Source organism: Sinohyriopsis cumingii, chromosome 12 (assembly GCF_028554795.1).
Source record: "Sinohyriopsis cumingii isolate HCF-2022 chromosome 12, ASM2855479v2, whole genome shotgun sequence".
Classification (NCBI taxonomy): Eukaryota; Metazoa; Mollusca; class Bivalvia; order Unionida; family Unionidae; genus Sinohyriopsis; species Sinohyriopsis cumingii.
The window spans coordinates 56,055,992-56,071,131 of NC_142972.1; the positions used below are offsets into that span (position 1 = coordinate 56,055,992).

The 15,140-nt window shown below is 33.0% G+C and overlaps 1 protein-coding gene across 4 annotated transcripts in view; it reads right to left on the reverse strand.

Annotated features, from left to right (window-relative positions):
• Positions 1–15,140, reverse strand: part of LOC149786503 (baculoviral IAP repeat-containing protein 7-like) — a 74,155-nt gene that overhangs the window by 33,953 nt on the left and 25,062 nt on the right. For 3 of the 4 annotated variants that reach the window (XM_089976979.1, XM_089976983.1, XM_089976982.1), the window contains exon 1: positions 10,535–10,612. The exons of the other annotated variant lie outside the window; for it this stretch is intronic. The gene's annotated coding sequence lies outside the window, so the exon portion shown is untranslated. Of the gene's footprint in view, positions 1–10,534; positions 10,613–15,140 lie in introns of those variants that run through there. 4 annotated transcript variants of the gene reach the window in all.

Below are 15,140 nucleotides of genomic sequence, written 5' to 3' on the forward strand. Positions count from 1 at the left end.
ATATTTATTTAGCTGTTGGTTATGGAATGCGGCATCACGTGCCTCGCAGTCTGAATAAAATGTACGTATCTAACCGAAACAATATGCCATGCTCCTGATTTAAATATAAACTTATTAATATATTTGTTCCTACGAATCGCATCAAGTGTAATTTTAAAGCTAAATCCAATCATATCTCCTCCCCAGTAAGGCAAAGAGAAAATACACAAGGTGATGATGAGTATTCAGATAAATTCGTCTATTACAAATTATAAAGCCATCTGTTAACCCACACTACAGAGAGAGAGAGAGAGAGAGAGAGAGAGAGAGAGAGAGAGAAAGAGTGCGACAGACACAAAGAGCGAGAGAGAGATATAGAAAGAGATGGAAAGATTGTGCACTGTAACGTTTGATTGACGTCACCATTAAAGGCCTACGTCGCAAACCTGGAAACAGACATTGATAATTAGAGAGTATTACATGTTTAAGGTGTTACATTTATGTTCAATTTGAAATTCGTCAACTGACACTATTATGAAATAAAATTGTTTCCGTCCTTTATTCAAAACAAAAAATAAAAAGGGTAATTCCTGTGCGGTAATGTTGTATTTAGCAAGAATTTATGTAATAAATTGCTTTGTTAACCTGCTAGTAGTGTGCTTTTCTTATTTTCGTATGATCGTTTGTCGAATCAGGTCATAATTAACATGTACGAACTTAATGCTTAAAAAATTAAATAGACGGAAAATCAAATGAGTGAGCTTTACTGCAATAACATTCACGACGACCTTAGAGTTAATAGGGAACGTTGAAGACTAGGAATTAAAAGGGATTTACAATCTACCTCTTCCACCACCAGGTGTCACAGAATTGTATAAATCCTTTTATTTATTAAATACATGTACTCGGGTTTCGTTTTTGTGTACAACGAGACCAGAGGGTAATTTATGTATATTGTACAAAGATTTCGAAATGGTGAGTTCGGTTCATCCTATACCGCGCGTGCGAAGTGCTTTCGATGGGAAGAACCGAATACTGCCAGCGCACAGCCATGTATTGCGGCATCGTCTGTATATAAATGCCTCACCGTAAGACAAAATCTTTACATTCCGGAACGTCTTGTCAGTGAGCGGTCTACTTTAAGGACTTGCACATCAACAGCTGCAGAGGTATGTGAGTTATTTATTAATTTCTTGTTATAACTATTGTTTTATTTTGCATATTTTCTATGCAGCTTCGGCTTACGTAGTATTATGCAAATATTTTATATTCTTGTTTGTTACTTAGCAAGAGATTTATATTAGCAATATAAAGTTGCAATTTTAAGAAACGTTTTGTACCATAGGATTCTTATCTTAGGGTTCACTTCTGTATTGTTTTATAATTACTGTGCCGATAATGTAATCTATATAGTTTACCCTATAAAACGTCATTAAGTTGTTTGGTATATGCCCGTGTCATGCATAGTACACGGTGTTAGATGTATTTTCTGCTGACAAGAATGGTCGGACTGACCAGAGTGGTCTAATTGACCAGAGTGATCAGGGTGATCATATTTATTGGAGTGATCGGAGTCATCGTATTACAAGCTGCAGAGCTAACCATAGGAATTGACCGTAGCAGCTGTCAAGCTGAACCATATCAGCCGTATAGCTGAGCAAAGAGTTGCTGGTCGAGTAACAGGTGATCAGGCGTTGCTGACCGAGATGGTGGGCGCTGATCGCTTGATTGACCAACCTAGAATATTGACTGCCTGATTGACCAGTGTGACTAGCCAATTGTGTGGTGACGGAGTGTGTAACTTCATACATGCAAACTTTGAGCCGTGGGCTAATCTTTGGGGTTCGTAATACCCAGTGTGTTTTGGGGACTGTAAATATATTTTGTACACATGTCCCTTTGTTTTCATCATGGTCACTATTTGAGTGCATATGTTTTTACTATATGAGTAATATACCAGTTTTTTTTACTATTTTAGTAAAAGACACCCTTCTTTCGTTGTGAAATCACTGTGAATCATTCACCCCTTGTGCTTATACTGTGTAAAGTCATTTATTTGTAGTTTCATTATTTAGTTCGTGCGGATTATATTAATTGATCCAATATTTATATACGCAGGTATTAATCAGAATTCTTTTCTCATTCATCATTAAAGATTGCATTTGCATCACCATCAAGTGTTCGGTTGTAAATTCGAAATCCCACCCGGTTATCTTGTTACACTAGTAAGGAATGAATTTTTTTCTCAACGTACACCGGTTTAAAGCCAAACATTATACCAATCAGTGGAATAAGAGACGTTGTTAATAGCCCATTCCGGATAATGACATATCTTGAGGGTAGGATCGTCTCGATCTAGTTCTTGTTTTAAATTGTTCGGGTCAGATCTGTACAAACTAAATAGAGCAACCTGCAGAATGTACTGCAGACGAGCCATTAGGTATGTTCCAAAATTACATAATTATATTGCTGTGAGTTCTAGCTGGGGAAGTGAAGCTTAATCGGTCCAATCCCAGACGACCACGATGTCTGTCCGTGACTCACACGTTGTGTAAAAGATTAAGGTACACCATGGGAACGTGGATTTTCCGAAAAGCAGTATACATATACTGTAATTCCTGGCCCTTCCTTTTCTACTAATCTAAATATATATTCTTGTACTCTTGACACACACATACACACGCACACGCACACGCGCGCACACACACATACACACAGTTAAATTACTTTACTTATCGGCACATTTTATTAAGGAGCAAACATATTTCAAAAACCAAAAGCTATTTGTTAAAAAAATAGCATGACTTCTTTAAAGCACCGCAAAGTTTATTTGTTTAATGTTTTAACCTATATTATCATACTTTAGGGCAAATTCTAATCTCCCAAATGTAAATTATTTTTTTTCAGTCAGCTGAAAAAGCAGGTTTTGTTGAAGCCAAGTTTGAGTGTTGATTGCAAACCAAAACAAAGCGTCTATCAAAGTTTGGGTACAAAGTAGGTTATCAAAGTACCCTAGGCAACATAATTCATGTTGGAAAGCAATAATAAACACAATTAATCAAGCAAAATTATAATGGTAAACTTATAATCATTAAAGTATTTAGTTTCACGTTGTTATGCTTTGTCGTCTTTTGAATCCGACCGCTCTGTGATGCGGCTACCATAGCCTCAACAATGTTCACTGTATCAAGCCACACAAAAGTATTATTTCCCAAAGAAAAGCAATCATTAATTGGAGAGTGACACAAAGGTTATATTGTATTATATGTATGATATACGTTTTTATCATGCCACAGTTCTAAAGATAATCGGTTTATTTTAACCATATCTAGCAACGAACTAAAAGAACAAGTAATATCTGGAGTCAATTAAATATGTGATATATATTTTAGGTGATCAATATCAAATTAGAACATATATCACGCAGTAGGTTTTAACTTTGAGGGCGCTGTACAAAATTGGTTGAAACATTATTTGTCGGTGAACGAGGATATAACTAAGACGAATCATTACAAGTTCGAGTTGTTTTAAATAACACTATACTCTTTTTATCGCATAATAAATACATTCATTTTTCAATTTGTTTTACCGAAGTTTTAGTTGCAATTGTCGAGTTGGAAGACACTTAATAAAGGGTGGTTTATTATATTATATATTGAATGCTTAGCATAGCTGTAGCAATTAATGTTTGCACTAGTCAAATTACTATTTCAGCTAAACACGTATAATCAAATTTCCCTTTATGTCAGTGTACCATGAATCTTTTCTTATAGCCTTTCCAGATTCAAATATACGTTTCGTGAATAGGTTTTGCATAGATTAATATCTGCTACACTATAAAAGCCGCCTAATTTCATCATCTTTACTCCCCATTTTTATCTCTTATATTTTGCAATGGGTTTTAATATTTAATCATTCGATTTATCCATGTTAAACATATATTATCCAATAGTTTGCATTTATGCTGCAAGAATTGTTTGTAAAAGTGCATTTTAATAGTGCAGTTACCTTGTAAAATCATTGTACGATCAACGTTATTTAAATATTTTGTCATCATTTACCTCATTATTCAGTGTTGTTTGAACTCGATATGAAAACATGCATATAATAACTTTTTCAGTTTAGAATAAATAATGACTGACAATATTTCCAACGTGTATTCTATATAATGACGCATAAATGAGTCGATCACGTGAATTGGTAATGTACCACATTTGTCATACATCTTCATGTTAAACAGTGCTATGATAAAATAATTTTATCCACTCAAACTGGGAGTGCTGCTTCATGTTATACTATCGCCATCAGAACAGAAATTCCGTGCTTATTAACCTTTTTCGGTCATTCAAAACAGCGATAGATGGGAAATTGATAAAGACGACGGATATGTCGCCCGCGCTGGGAAAAAAATGAATAGTTAAGTATTATTTAGTTTCAATCCTTAATGATCCTATATCAAGAGAAAGGCGAATATATATTACTAAGGACTTGGTATTTTGCGATGCAGGGATATTATTTATATGTATAGGAAAGTATAAACATTGAGTCTTTTTCAAACTCGTATTTCATTAAAAATGTAGAGATGTTGAAATTACTAAGGGCGCAACGTTTACAAGTTTCTAGACGCTTTAGTCATTCTAAACCGAAATGATGCCATTTAACACAAGTGATTAGAAACTAAACCTTTGCTGTTAGCTGCACGTTTGGCTTAGGGCTGACAACTCTTTACATGGAAGCCATTGGGTGATCTCTCAACTTTGAAAAAAAAAATATTTCAAGGTTTCCATGCAGTAACTCATCATTCACAGTTAACTGAAAGTGAGATAAGAAAAAGAAATGAAACAAACAAAGCCCCACGAAAACGATTCGACTCAGTGAAAGCTGCCGCAATATCCGTGTGGAACAAATAACTATGCATGCGAATTCCACCAGAAACTGGATGCATAAACCTTCGAAAGTTTCGCGAACATATTAATATGTTCTTTATGCTAAATATAGCATGAAGCTTCGAAGTGTCCACACACAAACACACATATAACACACACACACACACACACACACACACACACATATATATATATATTATTAATGTACATAATAAAAGACGAGGCGACAGTCTATGATATTTCATTTGCCAATATATACAAGACGAAGATTCAACAACCATATTTCCTTTCAAAGATATAACTCGATCTTTTCTTTCGACCTGCAGAAATATACTAGCTTTTGCATATAGAAATAATTAAAAACTTACGAACTCAGCAAACAGGAGCAAGTATTATTACCGTATCCGTACAAATATTGCAAAAAGCATTGAATTACTGTTCAACTTCTCTTTTTATTTCAATGCTACAGTTAAGTTGCATTGATAATTTGAAGGTCTAATATGGACTCAGTAACAATGCTAAATATTTTACGGCACCCATAGAGAATAAACAAAACAGTTCAACGATTCATATTCTCAAGCTTAAAATCCTTAATTAACAAAATCCTATGTGAGTCTCTCAGCAATCTGATTTTGTATACTTGATTGAGAAATTATATAGCTTTACAGCCTGTGTATTTAACCTTCATAGTTCGATTTACATGTTTGTTGTAACCGTATCATTGACATTGCTTGGTGTATATAACCAGTAAAAGCCATTTTATCTTGATTCAGTTTGTCAGAAAGACCATGCTTAATATAGCTGATGAAGAAGGTAAGCTAATTTAATTTTGTGTGGCATTGTTTCTTACTGCCTAAGATTTGTACATGATAACAAAGATGATAAATACAGCCGAACATTCTGCCTAAATATTCGCTTCGGCTAAAGCAGGATCTCACACGTACATGACTGTTGGCATGGCTACTGATTTCGTGACTGTTCGCAGACAATAAAAAACCGCCCATTTACAGGTGTGAATGTTGCGGCCTTACTAAGTACAGTTACTGAATCATCCAACATATCCGATCATGTCATAGTCTTAAGAATATCAAGTTGCCAACTTTCGAGAAAAAAAAATCAGATTGAGAATTCAACAACTTGTGTCTTAGGGATTTGTTATTAGATGAGAAAATAAAACTGAAACTTTTAGTATTCAGATCAATTCATCACAATACAAAACACACAGAGTTGATTAACGAAAACATTGGGTAAAATTATCTGATACAGGATAATGAGCACACAATATGTATTCATATATATATATATATATATATATATATATATATATATATATATATATATATATATATATATATATATATATATATATATAACAATAAATTGTGACTAAATTGGTAACTTGTATCCTTTTCTTTACGTTTAAACAGTTACATCATAACAATACATATCCCACAGAACATTCCTGACAGGACCGAACTCAACTGAATTTTTACATGCATGCCACAAACGATTAGAATGATTTTAACGACGTTCTGTTCAATGAATCACATATTTACAGTTGAACTGGAAAGGTGCCAAAATTGTGATGCATTTGAACAAAAATGTGAACCATATGCCCCTCAGAAGACACAAGTTTCACTATAATTTCCGATGTTAATAGTTTGTACTGAAACTAGAGAATAACATATTAGAAAGACGTATCTCAAAAATATTAATGCATGCAAATCTAGTGAGTTGCATAATTATGTCGTTCTAATTGTCATTATAAACTCTGTCTCCGTCGTATTTGAATTTCGCAAATTTCTTAACAAGCATAGCCTTCCTATTCTCATTTATGAAGGTTATCTGCTACAGTACTGGTATAGAAAATTTCTTTACATTGGCAGAACTGGATAATCTATTTGACAAGGCGATGTTAACATAACCCGAAGCAGTTTGAGTCGACTAAACTATCTTTGTCAATTAATTGAACAGACGTGTTTTTAAAAAGGTAAATTCTGTTCAAACACAACCTACTCTTTTATACAGAGCTTCATGTATACTGTGCAATGAAGACAAAAAAAACTATGTATGCAAATCCATTTTAAACAAGCAGATTGGTTAACATCATACACTATTAGCATAAATGGCGTGTTTGTGATACAGATTGACAGAGACAACTCATTCCAATTACATCAAATGAACAGAAGTATTGAAAGGATGTTAGTACTTACAATTATTGGTTTGAAAATCTGCAGATAAACAGCATATTGGCTTATTTTACACAAAACGCATAAACAAATTATGATGAGGAAAATTTACGCATAAGTTAGGTTTATGGAAAGAGCCCAAGGGTATTTAGTTTATAATGGCTTATATATATATATATATATATATATATATATATATATATATATATATATATATATATATATATATATATATATATATACGTGTGTGTGTGTTTGTATATGTGTGTGTATTTGTGCGTGTGTGTGTTTATACATAATGATAGGAATAATAGTAGTTGATTTCTTTCGGAACATTAACTTAAGCAGAGTCATGTAACCAAATGCACCTTGAAGTAGGAAAAGTTACTAGTCGTTTGATAGAACTGAAAAGTACAATTAACAGCCTTCCGAACGTCAGTTTAATTCTTTGTAGTGTTTAACAAATACTCCTTTTAAATTTTTTATTAAGCAAGCAGTTCCATGCCACGCAGTAAAATATTTCAGTGTTACCCCACCCAATAAAAAGTGTATATAGCGGTCTAACAGAGAAAACACTGGATCAGTAACTTGTAACGAAAACTAAAGTGTGAGCATTTAGAATTAAATATTCCCAAGAAAACGTGAGACCAGCAGAATAATGGAACCAGGTCAATATTTACACATTGGGGTTGAGTCTCAGAACATGATCAAATAAATTACAAAATAGTTTTAACCGTATGGCTAGTTCAAAATGAGGTTACGTATCTGACTGGTATGAGCCGACATATGGAATTATATGGGAGTAGCTTAATTTGAGCCGTTTGATATGATCGTAAAACCGCTAGACTATAAAACTAGTGTTGAAAACCTGTTTCAGAGGGGCTGTTGTGCCTAGCCGAAGGGCCGCCGCCGACTTCAATGTAATCATGATAATGTTCTTAGGATATACAAACCAAGTGTACATTAATTAATTTGCAGTATAATAAATTGCACTAACGAGTAACAATATTAGTGGATCTTAAGTGTCCTTGAACATGTCACTGTTCATTTGGTGATGTGGCTGCTGTGTTGTGTATCTACAAGGTCACTGATTGGTCGGTTCCGGTCACGATTGTATATTTGTTTTGTACGAGCGCTCATGTATACAGATTTGTGTTTATTGTATCGATTTTAGATTTTGCAACTAACGTCATCATATCAATAAAAGTGCTATATCAATATTTATGTATCATGTCCATGATGAATCGATGATAAGTGTGATAAATCTGCATAATGACAACTTTTTGTGCTAGATGTTGTATCTACCACACGTCAATATTCTGATCTTTAAAAATAATAAGATTGTAGTTTATCGCACTTAGGATGAAATATTTTAATCTCGGCTAAAACTGAATGCACGGAGCAGTTACAACTTGAATGCAATAATACAAAACAACGTAAGGATATATTCAAAGACTTTCAAGCTTCAAACATACAAATATCCAGGCTAAAAGGTAGATTTATTTGATAAATTGTGATCATTTTGCTAAGTGTTGCAATTTCTTGTTAAAGTAAATGGTTTCGTTGACAACCAATCCTAGAACGGAAAAATAAACATAAACCTCCATTATGACCATTGCTACGTGCGGAAGATAGGACATGGCTAGAGAGCAACAGAATGTTGCTAAGAAGGTGTCACAGATTTAGAATATGTATCTAACATTCTTTTGGAAGCAATACATTTGATTATGATAGCAAAGCCCTAAAACTTATGACATATTACACTGTGCTTTAAATCTCATTATTAAATAAGCTCATGTTTGTGTATCATACTGTTAAATGTATCGTGTTATACTTATTGCAGCAATATGGAGCAGATATAACGTTAATGGTCCCAAGTTTCAAGATAAAGATAATATTTATGCAGAAATCATAGATTAGTACCTTCACAAAACATATAATTATGGTCTGCCAGAATTCATAAGAAGGTTAGCAATTTTACTGCGCTATTTGGAATGGAGAGTTAGTCTTTACACTTCGATATTGTCAATTCACTGTTGCAATTTTGGTACAGACCCGAAACGAAGATTCAGAATTTCATGTTCTGCAGGACGCTTCACAGAACCTCAATAATAATAATAATAATAATAATAAATAAATAAATAAATAAATAAATAAATAAATAAATAAATACATCAACACTCCTCAGTACATAAATAAATACTCTTCCATTCATAATCTATCAAAGATGCTTAATATTATCAAGTAAGTGTGTCACATTGAGACATTCAAAAATTCAGTTAATATCTCGAAACCAGGTATTGGAACTACGAGGATTTTATAAGCAATGTGATGTGACGTGATTTTGATTTTTACCGTAGCTTTAACAATTTCTCAGTCATATCGCTACGATGTCTGCAATGTGGCAGTTTATAGTGATATATAGCACTGGGGCATCATGCCACAGACATGTAGCATGATGTCCCACCCAGTTACATTATCCTGAAACCGGGCCGACCACTCCTAATAATAACTTCTTAATGCTGAAAGCCAAGCGAGGCAGCTGTTAGTATCATTTTTGTAAGTCTTTAATATGACTCGGCAGGGGATTGAACCCACGACCTTCCGCATCCGAGGCGGACGCTCTAACCACTAGGCCACCGGAGCGGTCAAGGGATATTTTATCTATTACGGACTGTTACGTGCTATGTCTTATGCATTAATGACATTTGCGTTGTTTGCTGTACTACCTTATACATGTATGAAGGAGATAAACTTTGACTATTGAATGCGTCCTGAATGAGCTGAAATTAATATATTTCTTGCAACTTTGTTTCATGCCGTTTTACATGATCTTTGTCACTTCTTTGCCTTCTGATTATTTTATTTCATGCTACCTCTTTGAGAACACTATTTGATAAATAACATTAATGTCGATTGCATTTTTCTTACAAAAGTAATATTGCATTTTACAGAGAAACGAACGGTATATTGTTATTTTGTAACTTAAATTGTTGCAAATTTATTATGGACATACATACTATGAAGATAAACAAAACCATGTTCAATCTGATGTTAATTGTCCAAACCAATGTCACAATACGAGCAGTTCCTGATTACACAAGGAGGTAGCAGTCATATCATAAGTTTCCTATTCAAATACGAAAGGTTCTAGCAACTGGGAGCAGATCGACCTCCTTTGTTACCTGTACTTCTTACCGAACGACTGTGACTGAATAGCTGTGAGATTATCAAATGTGACTGAAGACGTGTTCTTGAATTAGGACTGCAGTGAGCACAATATAACTTAAAATGTTTAAAACGATGCCATTAGAAAGTTATAACCGATATCATTCAGGTCGGTTGTTTTCAAAACATGTATATTAATCTAAGCCCGTAAAGTCTTTGAGATTATCTCCTATCAATACAATCTCTGGATGAAGAATAAAACGTGCTAATTGTTTGACAAAATATTAATTACGAAAATGCTGTATTACTCACTTGTATGCAGTACACTCTCATTCCATTTGGTACCAGAATATGTGTGGTTGTCATTGAGTTGGTTCACCTAGATTAACCTAGGGGCGTGTTTTGATAAAGACGTGGTTTTAAAATTAGACTCTTGATATAGGATTGCTCATATGCATGCAATGACACACGTACATTACTCAGTTTTAAACTGAATGAGAACAACAATTGTATCATTGTTTTAAAACTTAACAGACATAAGAAAGTCTGCAACTTAAAAGAAAATGATTTAAATTTCTCTTAAAGTCATTTTGTAGGTATCCTGAGCTTGAGTACGAGATAAGTAGAAATGGCGTGTTCAGAAGGAATTAAATCACTCTAATGCCCTGACCAGTATTAAGACAAATATAGTTCAGTCAACTCACTCTAAGCATACTTCGTGAAGTGCAGTTATGATCACATTGTTAAAACGATTACACATTTATGCTAATCTAACCATTCTGCCGCATATTGTTACCAGAAAGCTCCACACATACCGCTAGAAAATCTATGCTAGTTAACAGTTCGAAGGCATTCATAAAGCAGAAAGAAACATGGATTTTATAGAGATGTTAGCATTGTCGTCCTCGTAATTGTCATGAGACATTTATTGTTAATGATTAATCGATCTGATTGCCCAATCATCTTAAGAGAAGATTATAGACATTATTAAATAGCTGTGCTCATAGATGTATGGGGCAAATTCAGACATGTAAATTATTCACATTAAAGGGTATAAAATCTGATAAAGATAATTGTATATTCTGATTTCACAACAAATTCAGTGATATCGAAAAAAGCCTGCAAAGTAAACATATGTCTTCACGTTGGTTTTACAATAGCCGAACCGATGCTGTTTCATCGAAGGATTTGAAACTCAACCCGATCTGTACGTTAGGATTACAGATGACAGCCATTGATTGGCCTTTATAACTTTAAAAATGAGTATCTATCCAGTTTTCCATGTCCAAAATTAAATGAGCATACACATTTATTTCAAGAGAAATAAATAAAAAGCGCTGACATTATCGATATATATATATACATATATATATATATATATATATATATATATATATATATATATATATATATATATATATATATATATATTGCAAGTCTGCGTAAAAGGAGGACGAGGGCAGAGTTTCTAATACTTTTTAAATTTTTTTCGCTGGGCACATTTTTCTTTTTATACACTAATATATTTTTAATTTCGATATTCGAAGACGGTTTACTCAGATTTGACCTTGCCTGTGAAATGAATTCAAGAAATAATTTACCGTTTGGCTTTTTTATCAAGGGAGCACAGAGGTTGCATTGATGACATGAACACGCAATGAGGACTATAATGCTGGAAGGAGAGCACATATTTAGACTGAGCAAAACAGTCTATCGCTTTGGATTCTCTTGTTTACAATATCTGATGAAAACTACTATGCGGGTATCTCAAAATTTCGTTAGTATAAATAATGGAAAGGCTTGGGTCTGTTTTTCTCGATTATTAGCGAGATTACTGTGACCTTAACATTGATATTCATTTTCATAAATCCATCAGCACGATTCAGTTCAATTAGGTACAGAGAAAGCAAACATGAATTAGGTTATCATGTGTCGTAGTAGTCAACTTGTATACATGTGGATATAACAAATTATACAAGGAATCATTTAGACAGCTGTGCAGTCTTGATATAAAAATAAACATGCTTCCATGTTCAAAGTCAGGCGGCGCAATAAGTGTTAGAAGTTTGAAGGTGTATTTACAACTCTTAAGGTGTCTTGGATTGTTTCTGTTTCTTCTTGCGTGTAATGTCAACAATTTACATGATTCGCATAAGTGAATAATATGATCAAATGTATTCCATATCAGGTGCTGAAAAATGGCGTTAAACCCATAACAACAACAAAACATTAATTCACTGAGCAACTAAATGATACTGAAAGAGGACTGCTCATTTGCAGCTTCAATGTCAGTCTCACAGATCATAACACGAATGTATACCTATGGCAGTGATTCGGACCACTTCGGTTATATATGAAACATTTATTGATTGAGAAGTTGCGAATGCATCAAACCATTTTTTCATTCGAAATGTCTCGGCTAACCGGTTAATCAACGGTGCGGCAGATCACTTACGCATCTCACCCTTGTCCCTTTGAGTGTGAGTCTCATCTCGTCCATACTGGGTAAGTGACAAAGCTTTCCAATAGCTGCCCTGATGTCGTTAGTTCTTCCTTTAGTCTTCCAGGGTTCGTCTTCACAAAACCCCACAAAATAAATAAACAAAAATCCAATCGGAAATTATTCAATGAAGTCAATAATAGATTGAGAGTTCATGTCTGTGAAGACGTTGCATATTTATGTCTTTCAGAAATAGACGTGTTCGTCTGAATATTTACTGTTATATATATATATATATATATATATATATATATATATATATATATATATATATATATATATATATATATATATATATATATATGAGTATTATACCCGGCACTAAGCTTTTTGAGGGACTGTTGTACTTGTATTATTATTCAATCTGAAAAGATCAGTTTTCAAGTTCTTTGTTTTTCTATGTTTCTATCTTAGTTCTGATTTCATTTGTTAATGTTTTATGTAAGTCAATTACTAACAACTGTACAACAAGACAATACAATACAAGACCACCAATATATTCTAATCAAAACCCAATCTTTGCACTAGAAGCAAATTTTTTCCGATCAGAAAATAATGAGCTTCTTTAGAAAATGATGGTTTAATTTATTTTATTCGTTGATGTTTTCAAATATTGTTTACATTCTTTTAAAGACATTTTAAAGTTAGCGATATCTGCAGAGATTGCGTTATATCTCTTTTCATGAAAATAATGGGTACTCAGTAAACAGGTTTATTGATACGTGCACTAACCAAACGAAAATGTGCAAAGATTGTATTCATCCTTCTTCATTTAAACACAGAAGAAAAATTAGCTTTCATAGGAAAATGATTTCATTGTTATTGGCGATTCTTTTCTGAATGATCTGGTGACTTTTACTTTTAGAGGTAAACAGTTATGCCAGCATTAATATTTATTAGCTCAATTTCTTTTGCTAGAACTAAAACTGTTCTTCCAATGGAATCGTTGCTTTTTGGAGCATTACATTTGTACGTATTTGGCTAAGAAAATGCTATGACTATTTACTCTTATTCTGAAACCTTTGGTCTATTAACACCTCTCGGACGCATTTGAACGCTCATATTACACTCTATATATACTAAATGCAGAAAACGCTAAGACGATTGATTGTGTTTTGATTATTAAAGGCTACGGAGTTCACATTTTCTATATAAATTCAAAGATTAAGTTGAAAGGTAGGGTGATAATCATCAAACCTGTATGGTCTGTAATGCTTTCTGTATGAAGGTGTAGCCATTATCTTTATATTATGTTTACTGCATATTTTAATTTGTGGCAATAATGCGTAATAACTGTAAATGCGTGTTGTTAGCTTGTTTTGGTAACATAAAATCTGTCCAACTGGTGGTTAATATCTGAAACTATATTTTAACATTAGAATACATTATTTTCAGAAAATTACTATAACTTATAAAAATTGGGCAATGAATTTTATATATAATAACTTGATTTTCCATACGATAAAGGATTCGTTGATACTTCAACACCATGTACCAAATGTCGAGTTTCCTAATACAAAAAAACAACATATTTTCCTAATTTTATGTAATACCTTATCCATTTATTCCTCATCGACTTCATGATGTTGTTCTATACATAAAAGAAAATCTAATAATTACAACATATATATTTCAAAGACAAATGTTAATGAATATTAAAATAAATAACACCAATAGGTACAATTCTATGGTTCGTTTTAAAAACACGAATATTCATCAATATGTTGAATATTCTTAGTGTCATACGAAACCATGCAAATACGGAATACCCTATAGTCAATCCAAAATATATAGAAGAATTATTTCTGATTACATTGGTTTTAGATCATATTTGACAGATTTAAGTCAACGTTTTTTTAAATATAAATTATTCAAATGACATCATTAATACCGCTTTACAAAAATAACTTCCCTTACACAACTTGACTCACTACAATGTACAATCAAAGAACGAAATACACTACAATGTACAATCAAAGAACGAAATACAGATATCATTCCTGTTGTGACTGAATATAATCCAAATTTACCTAATATAGGTAAAATTATCAATACATATTGGGATCTATTACAATTATCGTTTCATGTAAGTGTTAAATCGCTACACAAAAGAAAACCCACACTTGCCGATAAATAGATAAAGAATCTTAAAGATTTCCTAATTATTTCTAAACTAGAAAAGAAAAAAAAACCATCATTTAGAAAGAGCTCATCCACTCAGTGTAATAGACCTAGATGTTCTTTGATTAATGAAAATACTTCTTCCAGTAGCAGCAATAAGCATTACCAAGGAAACTTTTATGATGCGTTACGATACTAACTGTGCAACATCAAATGTTATTTATTTGATCAACTGCAAAAATTGTGGCATACAATATATTGGACAAACCGGTCAATGAATATATAAACGCATGCACC